Here is a 13,220-nt window from a genome sequence, read left to right on the forward strand (position 1 = left end):
ATTTGGTCTACCATCCATTCTTCTAATTCATAAGCTGCTAACAACCTAAGAAAAAATGGTACCCAAAGTGCTACTTAGAACATGTGGTTTCATCTGTTGGGAGAGTGCGTAATTTCCTCGGGTCTGTCTCACCACAGCAAAGATTCGAAACAGCAGACAGGTGTCACAGCTTAAGCTCAGAGTTTTATTTGGCAAACAAAGGATAATACGCCCTTCAGGCATGAGGGTGGGCCGACCCCAAAGAAGAGGTCTCAGTCCATCTTGGCTTGCTTCCTCTTTTTATGCGTTTTTGTCTCCTCCCTCCCAAGCCTGCCCAATGCAAACTGGGCTAGCCAGGAAGGCTGTTTGTGTCGCCCGAGGTTCTTACTCTAGCCCATGGATTTTCTTTTGCTTCGTTTTCGTGGGTTTTTCCTTTCATCGTCTTTTACCCACTGTCATTTTGGACTCCACTTTCCTATTCTAACTGCCTAACACATCCACCGTTTTACATGGCCAAAGGGAGGAGTTCGGGCATGGCTGAGATGCGGATGGGGTGATCATGATGCCTGACTTCACCAAGGGCGTGAAGAATTGGAGGCGTCCAAAGGAAACTCTGATCCAAAAGTATGCACGGGCCCAGTGTTCATTGCAGCACTGTTCTCAACAGGCAAGACCTGGAAGCAACCTAAATGTCCAGTAACAGAGGAATGAGTAAAGCTCTATTCAGTTCAGTTCGGTTCAGTCACTCAGTCATGTCCGACTCTTTGCGACCCCATGGATTGCAGCACGCCAGGCCTCCCGGTCCATCACCAATTCCCAGAGTTCACTCAAACTCATGTCCATCGAGTCAGTGATGAGGTAGCCAAACTATTGGATTTTCAGCTTTAGCATCAGTCCTTCCAATGGACACCCAGGACTGATCTCCTTTAGGATGGACTGGTTGGATCTCCTTGCAGTCCAACGGACTCTCAAGAGTCTTCTCCAACACCACAGTTCAAAAGCATCAATTCTTTGGGGCTCAGCTTTCTTCACAGTCCAACTCTCACATCCATACATGACTAATGGAAAAACCATAGCCTTGACTAGATGGACCTTTGTTGGCAAAGTAATGTTTCTGCTTTTGAATATGCTATCTAGTTCGGTCATAACTTTCCTTTCAAGGAGTAAGTGTATTTTAATTTCATGGCTGCAATCACCATCTGCAGTGATTTTGGAGCCCCCCAAAATAAAGTCTGACACTCTTTCCACTGTTTCCCCATCTATTTCCCATGAAGTGATGGGACCAGATGCCATGATCTTCGTTTTCTGAATGTTGAGCTTTAAGCCAACTTTTTCACTCTCCTCTTTCACTTTCATTAAGAGGCTCTTTAGTTCCTCTTCACTTTCTGCCATAAGGGTGGTGTCATCTGCATATCTGAGGTTATTGATATTTCTCCCGGCAATCTTGATTCCAGCTTGTGCTTCTTCCAGCCCAGTGTTTCTCAGGATGTACTCTGCATATAAGTTAAATAAGCAGGGTGACAATATACAGCCTTGACATACTCCCTTTCCTATTTGGAACCAGTCTGTTGTTTCATGTCCAGTTCTAACTGTTGCTTCCTGACTTGCATATAAGTATCTCAAGAGGCAGGTCAGGTGGTCTGGTATTCCCATCTCTTTTAGAATTTTCCACAGTTTATTGTGATCCCACAGTCAAAGGCTTTGGCATAGTCAATAAAGCAGAAATATGTTTTTCTGGAACTCTCTTGCTTTTTCTATGATCCAGTGGATGTTGGCAATTTGATCTCTGGTCCCTCTGCCTTTTCTAAAACCAGCTTGAACATCTGGAAGTTCACAGTTCATGTACTGCTGAAGCCTGGCTTGGAGAATTTTGAGCATTACTTTACTAGCGTGTGAGATGAGTGCAATTGTGAGGTAGTTTGAGCATTCTTTGGCATTGCCTTTCTTTGGGATTGGAATGAAAACTGACCTTTTCCAGTCCTGTGGCCACTGCTGAGTTTTCCATATTTGCTGGCATATTGAGTGCAGCACTTTCACAGCATCATTTTTTAGGATTTGAAATAGCTCAACTGGAATTCCATCACATCCACTAGCTTTGTTCGTAGTGATGCTTTCTAAGGCCCACTTGACTTCACATTCCAGGATGTCTGGCTCTAGATGAGTGATCACACCATCATGATTATCTGGGTCATGAAGATCTTTTTTGTCTAGTTCTTCTGTGTATTCTTGCCACCTCTTCTTAATCTCTTCTGCTTCTGTTAGGTCCATACCATTTCTGTCCTTAGCAAGCCCATCTTTGCATGAAATATTCCCTTGGTAGCTCTAATTTTCTTGAAGAGATCTCTAATCTTTCCCATTCTATTGTTTTCCTCTATTTCTTTGTATTGATTGCTGAGGAAGGCTTTCTTATCTCTCCTTGCTATTCTTTGGAACTCTGCATTCAGATGCTTATATCTTTCCTTTTCTCCTTTGCTTTTTGCCTCTCTTCTTTTCACAGCTATTTGTAAGGCCTCCCCAGACAGCCATTTTGCTTTTTTGCATTTCTTTTCCATGAGATGGTCTTGATCCCTATCTCCTGTACAATGTCATGAACCTTAGTCCATAGCTTATCAGGCACTCTTATCTATCAGATCTAGTCCCTTAAATCTATTTCTCATTTCCACTGTATAATCATAAGGGATTTGATTTAGGTCATACCTGAATGGTCTAGTGGTTTTCCCTACTTTCTTCAATTTCAGTCTGAATTTGGCAATAAAGAGTTCATGATCTGAACCACAGTCAGCTCCTGGTCTTGTTTTTGCTGACTGTATAGAGCTTCTCCATCTTTCAGCCAGAAAAAGGAAAGAAATAATGCCATTTGCAGTAACATGGAAGGACTTAGAGATTATCATACTAAATGAAGTCAGACAAAGAAAAACATAATATGGTATCCCTTATATGTGGAATCTAAAAGATGATACCAATAAACTTATTTACAAAACAGAAACAGACTCACAGGTATAGAAAACAAACTTATGGTTACTGAAAGGGACAGTGGCAGGGAGATAACCTCTTCCTCTGCCCTCTGATGTTCAGTATTAGGGAGCCAGAGAATTAATTGAACAGAAAGATTAGCAGGAGAAAAGACAGGTTTTTATTCTCTCTTGCACACAAGAGTTCACAGAAAAATGTGACTCAAGGAGACAGAATTTGGGATTTATATGGGTGGCTCAGATGGTAAAGAATCTGCCTGCAATGAAGGAGACCTGGGTTCAATCCCTGGGTCAGGAAGATCCCCTGCAGAAGGGAATGGTAACCCACCCCAGTATTTTTGCCTGGAGAATCCCATAGACACAGAAGCCTGGTGGGCTACCATCCATGGGGTCGTAAAGAGCCGGACACAACTGAGAGACTACACTTATACCATCTTCATAGGGAAGGGGCAGGAAAGAAAGGCCTTTGGGGAAAAGAAAGCATTTGTTTTCCTGAATGACAAGTGGGCCCTGGAGGGAACTGGGAGGGGAGGGGAGGGGAATTTTGTAACAATGTTTGTTAGGTGATTTCTTATCTAAGTGAAGATGTCTGGATTTTTTTCTCTCTGGTGACAGAAATCCATCTTTCCTGGTTGTAAAATGCCCAGGGAGATGATTTATGATGGCTGAATTCTTTCAGAAGACTCTGCTTTATGCAGATAAGAAGAGTTAAAAAACAAAACAAAACAAAAAACTTTCTATGGTAGTGTATCCTGGCTCCTTTTACAGACCCCTGGCCCACGGTGGGCACCTGACTCGGGGCTGCCTTCCCGGGCCCCTCCATGCAGACCCACCCGGTGTTCCTTTGCTCCAGGCCTGGTTCTTGTCCCAATTCCTTACCCTCCCATTCAAATTTTCCATCCTTTGTCCTCCATCACCATAGCCCTGTGCCCTGTGCTGGGAGCTAATAAACTAATGTGAAGTCCTGCCAAGGCGCACCAGCTGATGCCCTGCCTTCTATAGGCATTCCTTCCCTAAGGCCTCCAGCTCCCACTCTTGCACTCACCCACTACCATACTGCCATCATTTAGTCATTCAACCAGCACTCCTGGAGAGGCTTCTCTCTGCCAGGACTCCAGAGTGGCAGTGATCAGGCAGACCACTCTCTGTCCTCTAGGAGCTCTGCCTGGTGAGAAGGGGAGACAGATACATGGACAGTTCAGTCTATGCCCAGGAGCCTAGGGGAGCTCAGAGGAAGAGCAGGGCTAGCAAGCTCAGTGCCTTGTTAGTGCCAGGAGAGCTGGGTCCACAAAGGGATGGTTGGGGGACGGAAAAAGGGAAGAAGGAGGAGAGAGAGGGAGGGAAGGAGGAAGGGGGAGCGAGGGAGGAAGAAGAGCTGGCTGATTTCCCTCCACCCACCTTTCTCTTCTCTATAGGCTTTCCTGATGGCTCAGATGGTAAAGAATCTGCCTGCAACGCAGGAGACCCAGGTTCAATCCCTGTGTCAGGAATATCTCCTGGAGAATGGCAATCTGCTCCAGTATTCTTGCCTGGGAAATTCCACGGACAGAGGAGCTTTGTGGGCTACAGTCCTTGACTAAGCGACTAACATACACCTTTCTCTTCTTTGGATGAGTTCAGGGTCCAGCTCCCCTCCCCGACTCATGTCAGCCTCTCAGATTACCAGATTTTCCAATAGCCACTCCTGCCTGATAAACTCATTCCAGATAACCCCTTTGCCTTCTCCGGAGTTTAAATATAAATCCACCCAAAGGCAGCTGAACCTCCCTTTCAACAACGCTGAACCTTTATTTTCTTGGGCTCCAAAATCACAGCAGATGGTGACTGCAGCCATGAAATTGAAAGATGAAAGCTCCTTGGAAGAAAAGCTATGACCAACCTAGACAGCATATTAAAAAACAGAGACATTACTTTGCCTACTAAGGTCCATCTAGTCGAAGCTATGGTTTTTCCAGTAGTCACGTATGGATGTGAGAGTTGGACTATAAAGAAAGCTGAGCACTGAAGAATTGATGCTTTTGAACTATGGTGTTGGGGAAGACTTTTGAGGGTCCCTTGGACTACAAGGAGATCCAACCAGTTGATCCTAAAGGAAATCAGTCCTGAATATTCACTGGAAGGACTGATGCTGAAGTTGAAGCTCCAATACTTCGGCCACCTGATGGGAAGAACTGACTCATTTGAAAAGACCCTGATGCTGGGAAAGATTGAAGTCAGGAGAAGGGAATGGCAGAGGTTGAGATGGTTGGATGGCATCACCGACTTGATGGACATGAGTTTGAGCAAGCTCCAGGAGTTGGTGATGGACAGGGAAGCCTGGTGCGCTGCAGTTCATGGGGTCACAAAGATTCATACATGACTGGATGACTGAACTGAAATGAACCTCTCAGCTACCAGGCTCCCTTCCCTGGAGTAGCCTGGGCAGCCATGGGGCATGGCCTTCTCGTGTTGGGGGCCCAAGAACCCTCTCCAAGCTGAACCCCGGTGCCTGTGCCTACAGCATGGAAGTCCCAGCACCTGCCTTTCCCAGTGTTTGGACCAGGTGAGAGCAGAAGACATGGGCAGTTTGCCCATTGCTCCCACCCAGGACACAGGGGGAGAAGCACTTCCGCTGGCCCCTTTGCCCAGCTAGGAGAACAACTCTCCTTCAGGGGCTCTGCTCTACTAGCCTGGAATGAATTCCCTCCAGCTCCAGCGAGTTTTGTCCCTGTTAGTCAGCCCCTGAGGGCCCATCTGCTCTGACACACTCCTGGTGGAATTTCCAGCCCACAGGATGGAGGCCCAGGAGTGGCCCCTCTCCGCCACTGATGACTTTCTCTGGTTTCCCACAGGGACAACCACGACCAGTGATGAGCCGCTGCAGCCAAGGACTCAGGAGAAGGGCTCAGTGTGGTTGCCACAAATGCCAAACAGGGGAGTGGAGAGCTGGCAGCCTCTCTGCCTGCAGCCAGAAGGCCCCCTCCCTCCCCCAGCAATCAGTCTTACAACCCAAATCAGCTTCCCCTAAAGTGAGGATGGGGGTTCTCCAGTGGTTCAGCAATAAAGAATCTGCCTGCAATGTGGGAGATGTGGGTTCGATCCCCAGGTCGGGAAGATTCCCCTGGAGGAGGGCATGGCAACCCACTTTAGTATTCTAGCTTGGAGAAGCCCATGGACAGAGGAGCCTGGCAGGCTGCAGTCCATGGAGTCGAAAAGAGTTGGACATGACTGAAGCTACTGAGCATGCACACCCACAAAGTGAGGACAGACGATCCCACCATGGTGACTGCAGGCCTCAGGCTCTGATGACCTTTGTGTCCACTGACCTAACGATCTCCAGTCCTCCTGTGCCACTACCCAACCCTTAGCTCACACTCAGGTCTACATCTTTCTTTTTTTTTTTTTTTTTTAATTATTTATTTGGCTGCATCAGGTCTTACTCGTGGCATTCAGAATCTTCAGTCTTGATTGTAGCATGCAGGGTCTTTAGTTGTGGCATGTGGGACTAGTTCCCTAACTAGGGATCAAACCCAGGCCCCCTGCATTGGGAGAGCAGAGTCTCAGCCACTGGACCATCAGGGAAGTCCCCAAATCTACATCTTGAGTGACTGGAGAGTGACTTCAAGAGGGCGCATGCCTCAAGGGCAGGGGTTCTCAAAGTGTGGCCCACCAGCAAACAGCACCCACTGGGAGAAATACGAAGTCTCACCCCACCTTTCTGAAGGAGAGACTCTGCAGATGGGGCTCAGCACTGTGTCTGGTGATCTCTCCAGGGATTCTGAAGTTTGGGACACTGGTTCTTAGCAGGGGCTACCAAGTTGCTGTTCACTCGATCATGTCTGACTTTTTGCGACCCCATGCCATCCGTGCAGACCAGGAACTGCAGTGGGGCTTCTCTGCTGGTTCAGCTGGTAAAGAATCTGCTTGCAATGCAGGAGACCCCGCTTCAATTCCTGGGTTGGGAAGATCCCCTGAAGAAGGAAATGGCAACCCATTCCAGGACTCTCACCTGGACAATACCATGGACAAAGAGGAGACTTGTGGGCTACAGTCCACGGGGTCACAAAGAGTCAGACACGACTGAGCGACTGTGAGCAGCATGAGCAGTGCGCCAGGCTTCCCTGTCCTTTACTGTCTTCTGGAGTTTGCTCAGACTTGTCCATTGAGTCGATAATGCCATCCAACCATCTCATGCTCTGTCACCCCCTTCTCCTCCTGCCTTCAATCTTTCCCAGCACCAGGGTCTTTTCCAATGAGTCAAAGTTTTCCCTCCCCAAAGAATTACAAACCACGACTAAAAGGCTCTCACTCAGTTTACTGTGGGCTGCTGCTAAGTCGCTTCAGTCATGTCCAACTCTGTGCAGCCCAATAGATGGCAGCCCACCAGGCTCCATCCCTGGGATTCTCCAGGCAAGAACACTGGAGTGGGTTGCCATTTACTTTTCCAATGCATCAAAGTGAAAAGTGAAAGTGAAGTCGCTCAGTCATGCCCAACTCTTAGCGACCCCATGGACTGCAGCCTACCAGGCTCCTCCATCCATGGGATTTTCCAGGCAAGAGTACTGGAGTGGGGTGCCATTACTGTGGGCTAGGATCATTCAAAACTCTTTACAGAAATTAAATCCTAGGAATCAGGTATCATCAGTCCTCTTTTATGGATGAGGAAGGCAAGGCACAGAAAAGTTAAGTCCCCTCGCCCAGGTGACCAAGCTAATAGCTGACTCTGAACCAAGGCAGTGCCCCACTGTTTAAGAAGGTTCTCAAAGTGCGGTCCCCGGACCAGCGGCATCAGCATTGCCTGGGAACTTTTTAAATTTTTTGGCCGCAGTGTGAGGCGTGCAGGATCTTGTTTCCCTGATCAGAAATAGAACCCACTCCCCGTGCAGTGGAAGCACAGGGCCTTAGCCACTGGACCACCAGGGAAGTCCTATCTGGGAATGTTTTAGAAATACAAAATCTTAGGCTCTCGTTCAGATCTGCAGAGTCAGAAACCCTGGGCACAGGGAGGCTATTGAACAAGACCTCCAGGTCATTCTGATGCAATTTGAGCATCACGGCATCCCATCCTGCTGCCATAAATGGGGCGTCACAGGCGATTCATCCCCGAAACCTCATGCCCACATCGTGGCCAAGGGAACTTTCGCTGGAAAGAGAGCATCCTGTACACTGCAAGGGCTCCCTCCACTCCTGCCCATCTGGAAGGATCTGGGCAGGGGAATGCGCCGGGGGAGCTTGCCTGCCTGGGCCTGGCTGGCTCTCCTGCGGATTGCGGGAAGGTAGCTGCTGCTGGGCCCTGGGGTCAGGGTAGGGGGGTCGGGGTCGGCTCTAGGCCCCAGCCACTGGGAGAGCTTACCCACGGTAAGCTGAGAGCACCCCTGGGGACACACCACTGGGCTTGCTGTGTCCTTCTGCTCACATTTGAGTTCCCTGCTGGGGCAGAGGCCACCCGTGTGGTGGACAGCCAACAGCCAAGCCAGGCTCCAGCCCCCAATGGCTCTGAAACCTCATCGAGCTCCTGAATTCAACTCTGAACTTTTGAACCCAGTCCTGTCTGACCCTTCTCAGTTTCAGGACCTCCATGGCTGTGTCCCACCACCCCTTTAGAAAACAAATCAGAACTCCCTTCCTCTGCCCAATGAGACCCCGTGTCAGTATTGTCAAAAATGCAGGGCACATCCCACTGATGGGCTGGGAATCAGAATCTGCATTTTTTTTAAAAAAGCAATTTATTTATTCATTTTCGGCTGCATCGTGTCTTAGTTGTGGCCCTTGGGATCTCTGAACAGCACATGGGCTGCTTTCTCTTTGTGCAGTGCTGGCTCAGTAGTTGCAGCTTGTGGCTCAGTCGCCCCACGGCATGTGGGATCTTAATTCCCTGTCCAGGGACTGAAACCAAGGCCCCTACATTGCAAGGCAGATTCTTAACCACTGGACCACCAGAGGAGTCCCTGGACCAGCACTTCTAAAGAAAACATAAAATGGAATCATTCAGGTATTATTTGGTGAGACTTTTAATAGGTGAATGTTTACTGGGTAACATTATTAATCCAAAGAATCACAGTGTTATCTGACCTGATCCCCAATCTGCCCCATAAGATGCAGGAGACATAAGAGACATGGGTTCTATCCCTGGGTCAGGAAGATCCTCTGGAGGAGGGCATGGCAACCCACTCCAGTGTTCTTGCTTGGAGAATCCCATGGACAGAGAAGCCTGGAGGGCTACAGCCCATAGGGTTGCAAAGATTCGAACATGACTGAAGCAACTTAGCACACACCCCATGGTGTCAGTCTTCTGGATCCTGGAACACATCAAGCTATCCTTGCCTTGGAGCATCCCCAGCCCAGCTGCTCCTGCGTGTCCCTGGGAGCCTGGTCCTGCCCAGCCTTGTGCTAGGTCACACATCGTCACATAGCATCCTTGGGCTAGGTAGTGACAAGGGTCTGGGATGGTGGCCACTACAGATGTGCCCCCATTGGGCTTAATACAGCCCACCCACTGATCAAGCTTCAAAGACCCAAGGTCTCCTATTGAAATAGGAGAGAAGGGGGCAAGGCACAATTTTTGAATGCCACAGCTCGAAGACACAATATAAACCAATTAGAATCAAATGGGTCCAAGATGGCAGACAAGTCAACTTGATCTTCAATTAGCAAGTTAAATGACACACCCAGAGGTACCACGCTAATCCCAAGGCACTGTCAAAAGACCAAAAAGTGGGCGGTGGCCCAATTCCTAAAAATCTCCACCCCTTCCCCAAAATAGTTGGAATACTCCTCCCTCTCATTAGCCTATGAAATTACCAAGCCCATAGAAGCTAACCACACATTTCAGGGCTGCTGCACTCGTCCTGTGTGATGGCCCACACTCTGTGGAGTGTGTGTCTCTCTAGATAAATCCACTTCTTACCTATCACTTTGTCTCTCACTGAATTCTTTCTGTGATGAGACATCAAGAACCTGAGCTTCATTAGGTCCTGAAACCAGGTACCAGGTTTTGGCTGGGTTTGAGTTCCAGCACATGGGTTAAAGTCCTAATCTGAGGTAAGCAGTTTTACTATGAATATGGTACTAGCCCCAGAAAAACCCCATCCGTGTCTGGGGCTCCACAGGATGAAGGCAGGGACAGGCTCATACACTCCCTCCTGGGACAGGCTGGCCTGGCTGCCCAAACAGCCAGGTGTCTCAGCCCAGGACTAAGAAGTGCTGGCCCCTCCCTGCCTCATCCTGCCAGTTGTCCTGGACAGAACAGCAAAGCTACCCCTTAGAGATTCCACAAGCCACTTGGCAAAGCGAAAAAAGGAAAAAACTGTGACCCCCATGGACTGTAGCCTGCCAGGCTCCTTTGTCCATGGAATTTTCCAGGTAAGAATACTGGAGTGGGTTGCCATTTCCTACTCCAGGGAATCTTCCTAACCCAGGGATCGAACCCAAGTCTCTTGCATTATTTGCACTGGCAGATTCTTTATCACTGGGCCACCTGGGAAGCCCCTGAGGACATTACGCCCTGTAAAGTCAGCCACTTACAAGAGGACAAAGACTGTATGACTCCACTTATAAGAGGCCTTCACTTATTAAGAGGCCCCCAGAGGAGTCACATTCACAGAGACATAAAGAGAAGGGTGGGTGCCAGGGGCTGGGGGAGCTGTTGTTTAATGCTGAAGATGGTAAATTTCCTGTCACATACATTTTATCACAACTGAAAAATATTAAAAGAGGTCTGAGCCACACAGGTTTCTTACAAATGAGTTTTATTTGCATTCTGACCCAAGCACGGAACCTACACGTAGATCTCTTGTCTTCACAATGGTACAGTAACAAGTGCAAATATGCTTTATTTCAGGTACAAAAACGTGGCAGTGTGACAACTTTTGCTTTGATGCCCACTCCCCCCTACAACCCCTCCCAATGTCATGCCCACCTGACCCATCAGAGGGCCACACCACCCCAACTGAGATGCCCACCACCTTAAAAGAAGAGTCACCCCATCTGGAGAAAAGTGACGAAGTGACATTTCTAAAAAAGAAATCACTTTCTATACAGGAGCATTGGTAAGCACAGTAACCAAGGCGATGCCCAGCAAGGAGAGGGCTGGTGGGAGGCACAAAACAATGACCTTCTCTTCTGTCCCCCTGCTTATACCCCTCCCTCCACCCCCACCCCACCGCAGGGCACAGAGTCCAGGGATGATGTCATCAGGAGAGTGAGCACTAGGGATGAAAGGACTCACCCGTGCATCTGGGGCAAGAGGGAGAGGTCTAGAGGCAGGATCGGGACCCTGGCTCAGCCCATCGATAGTCATAGGACTTGGGCCCCTATCTGATTTCTCAGTCTTGATTTCCTCAACTAGAAATCAGCCTACAGGGCCTCAGAGCTGTGAGGAGGCTCAAATGGGACAAAGGCAAAGCACAGAGCCCAAAGTCTGACTCAGGCAAGGCCAGTCAACATCATCAGCGGCCGGTGCTAATGGAGAGCTGGCTGCAGTGTCTGGTCATCTTCACTGGAAGCAAAGGAGCCGGGGCCCAGAATGACCAGCCAAGCCACAGGGAGATGGGACCACCCCAGCACGAGGCTGCCTATGGGCCAGCTTCTCCCAGGGGCAGAAGCGAGCACTGGGTCCAAACCCTCCCCATCATCAAGCTGAAGCTGTCACAAGCCAGTCCCTCTGTTGGGGGAAGAGCTGCAGACATGTGGAGGGGGCTTTGGGGGACCCCAGAGCAGCTGAGAGGTCCTCAAGGTGCCAGTAGAGGTGGAGGTTAGGCCATACCTCCTGGGGCAGTAAAGTCCCAGTGACCTAAGTCAAGAGACCACCACCCACCAGGGCCCGGAGCTGGTACTGTATTCTCCCCACAGCCAGCTCTGGGACATAACCTCCCGCACCCTGCCCTGCGACCAAAGGCCCAGCAAGTCTCCAAGAAGTGGACAGCAGGAGGGAAGGGGCAAGAGCAAAGTTTTATGATTCCTGAGCAGCTGGGGCGAAGACTGTCTGGGGGAGGGGCACATGACTAGCAGGCGGGGTGGGGGTCTGGTTTCAAAGACTGTTCAGCTGAATGATCCTCCTGCTTCAAAGCTCCAAACAAAATACTTTTTATTATTTTTAAAAGCCCTTATTTTCAAGGATACTATTCAACATCATGTAGGGGGCATACAGAGTAACAGAGGTCTAGCTCAGCAGTGGGCAATGTTTTTCTGTGAAGGCTGGATGAGACCTATTTTTGGCTTTAAGGGCTTCAAGGAGGCAAATAAGAGAAAATGAGTTTCCATTAAGTTTCAGATGATGAAATTCAAACTATAATAACTGAGTACAGGTTTTGGTATACAAATGGGAGTGGAACAGCAGAGGGGAGGACAGGATGACATTTCACTTCATTGAGTTCAGTGTTCCCTGTCATCAGACTACAAAATGCAGCAAGAAGCTGCATTTGGCCTGTCCCTGATGAGCAGGTATAGGGTGACTGTTGAGGAGGTGGAGTGATGGGTACCAGGGCTAATTATATTGGTCTGTCTTTCAAGAAGGATTGAAAATTTTTCATGATAAAAGGCTTCCTGGTCCCTGCTAGCCCCCTGCAGGCCGCCACCCCTTAACCCATCCCTGTCTGGGGCTCCACAGGATGAAGGCAGGGACAGGCTCACACACTCCCTCCCGGGACAGGCTGGCCTGGCTGCCCAAACAGCCAGGTGTCTCAGCCCAGGACTAAGAAGTGCTGGCCCCTCCCTGCCTCACCCTGCCAGTTGCCCTGGACAGAAGAGCAAAGCTACCTCTTAAAGATACTTCCTGGGGATGTTGCCACTAGAAAGTCCCTACATGGCCAGGTGAGGACCACACCCTCAGAACTCAGTCATTTCCTGCAGAAGCAGGAGGGAGGAAAGCCCAGCCTTTACAAGGTGCTCTGGGGAGCTGGGCAGAGGCTGCACGGAATTCTCAGGTCGGCCCCGGGGAAGGAGGTGGGGGTGGCTTGTCTTGTACTGCACTGCTCTGCCCCACAGAGTGGAGGGAAAGGGGCCAGGAGGTGATCAGAGAGGATGTACAAATACTTCCTACTGCCTGGCCTGACTGATGACATCACACAGAATACGCAACCCAAGGGGACACAGGGAACGTGAGGTGGCTGCAAGTAAGACCAAGTCCGAGGACCTTGCTTTTGGGGTCCTGGTTAGATGTCAGCTCCCAGCATTGCTCTGCTCCCTAGGGCAGGACTGAGGATGGGCCTTTCTCCACAATTAGGGCAACAGTGCCCTAATCAGTTTTATCAGCTGAGTCCGAACCACGAGCATCACGTAAGGTCTGAAGGA

This window comes from Ovis canadensis, chromosome 2 (genome assembly GCF_042477335.2).
Source record: "Ovis canadensis isolate MfBH-ARS-UI-01 breed Bighorn chromosome 2, ARS-UI_OviCan_v2, whole genome shotgun sequence".
In the NCBI taxonomy this organism is placed as follows: domain Eukaryota; kingdom Metazoa; phylum Chordata; class Mammalia; order Artiodactyla; family Bovidae; genus Ovis; species Ovis canadensis.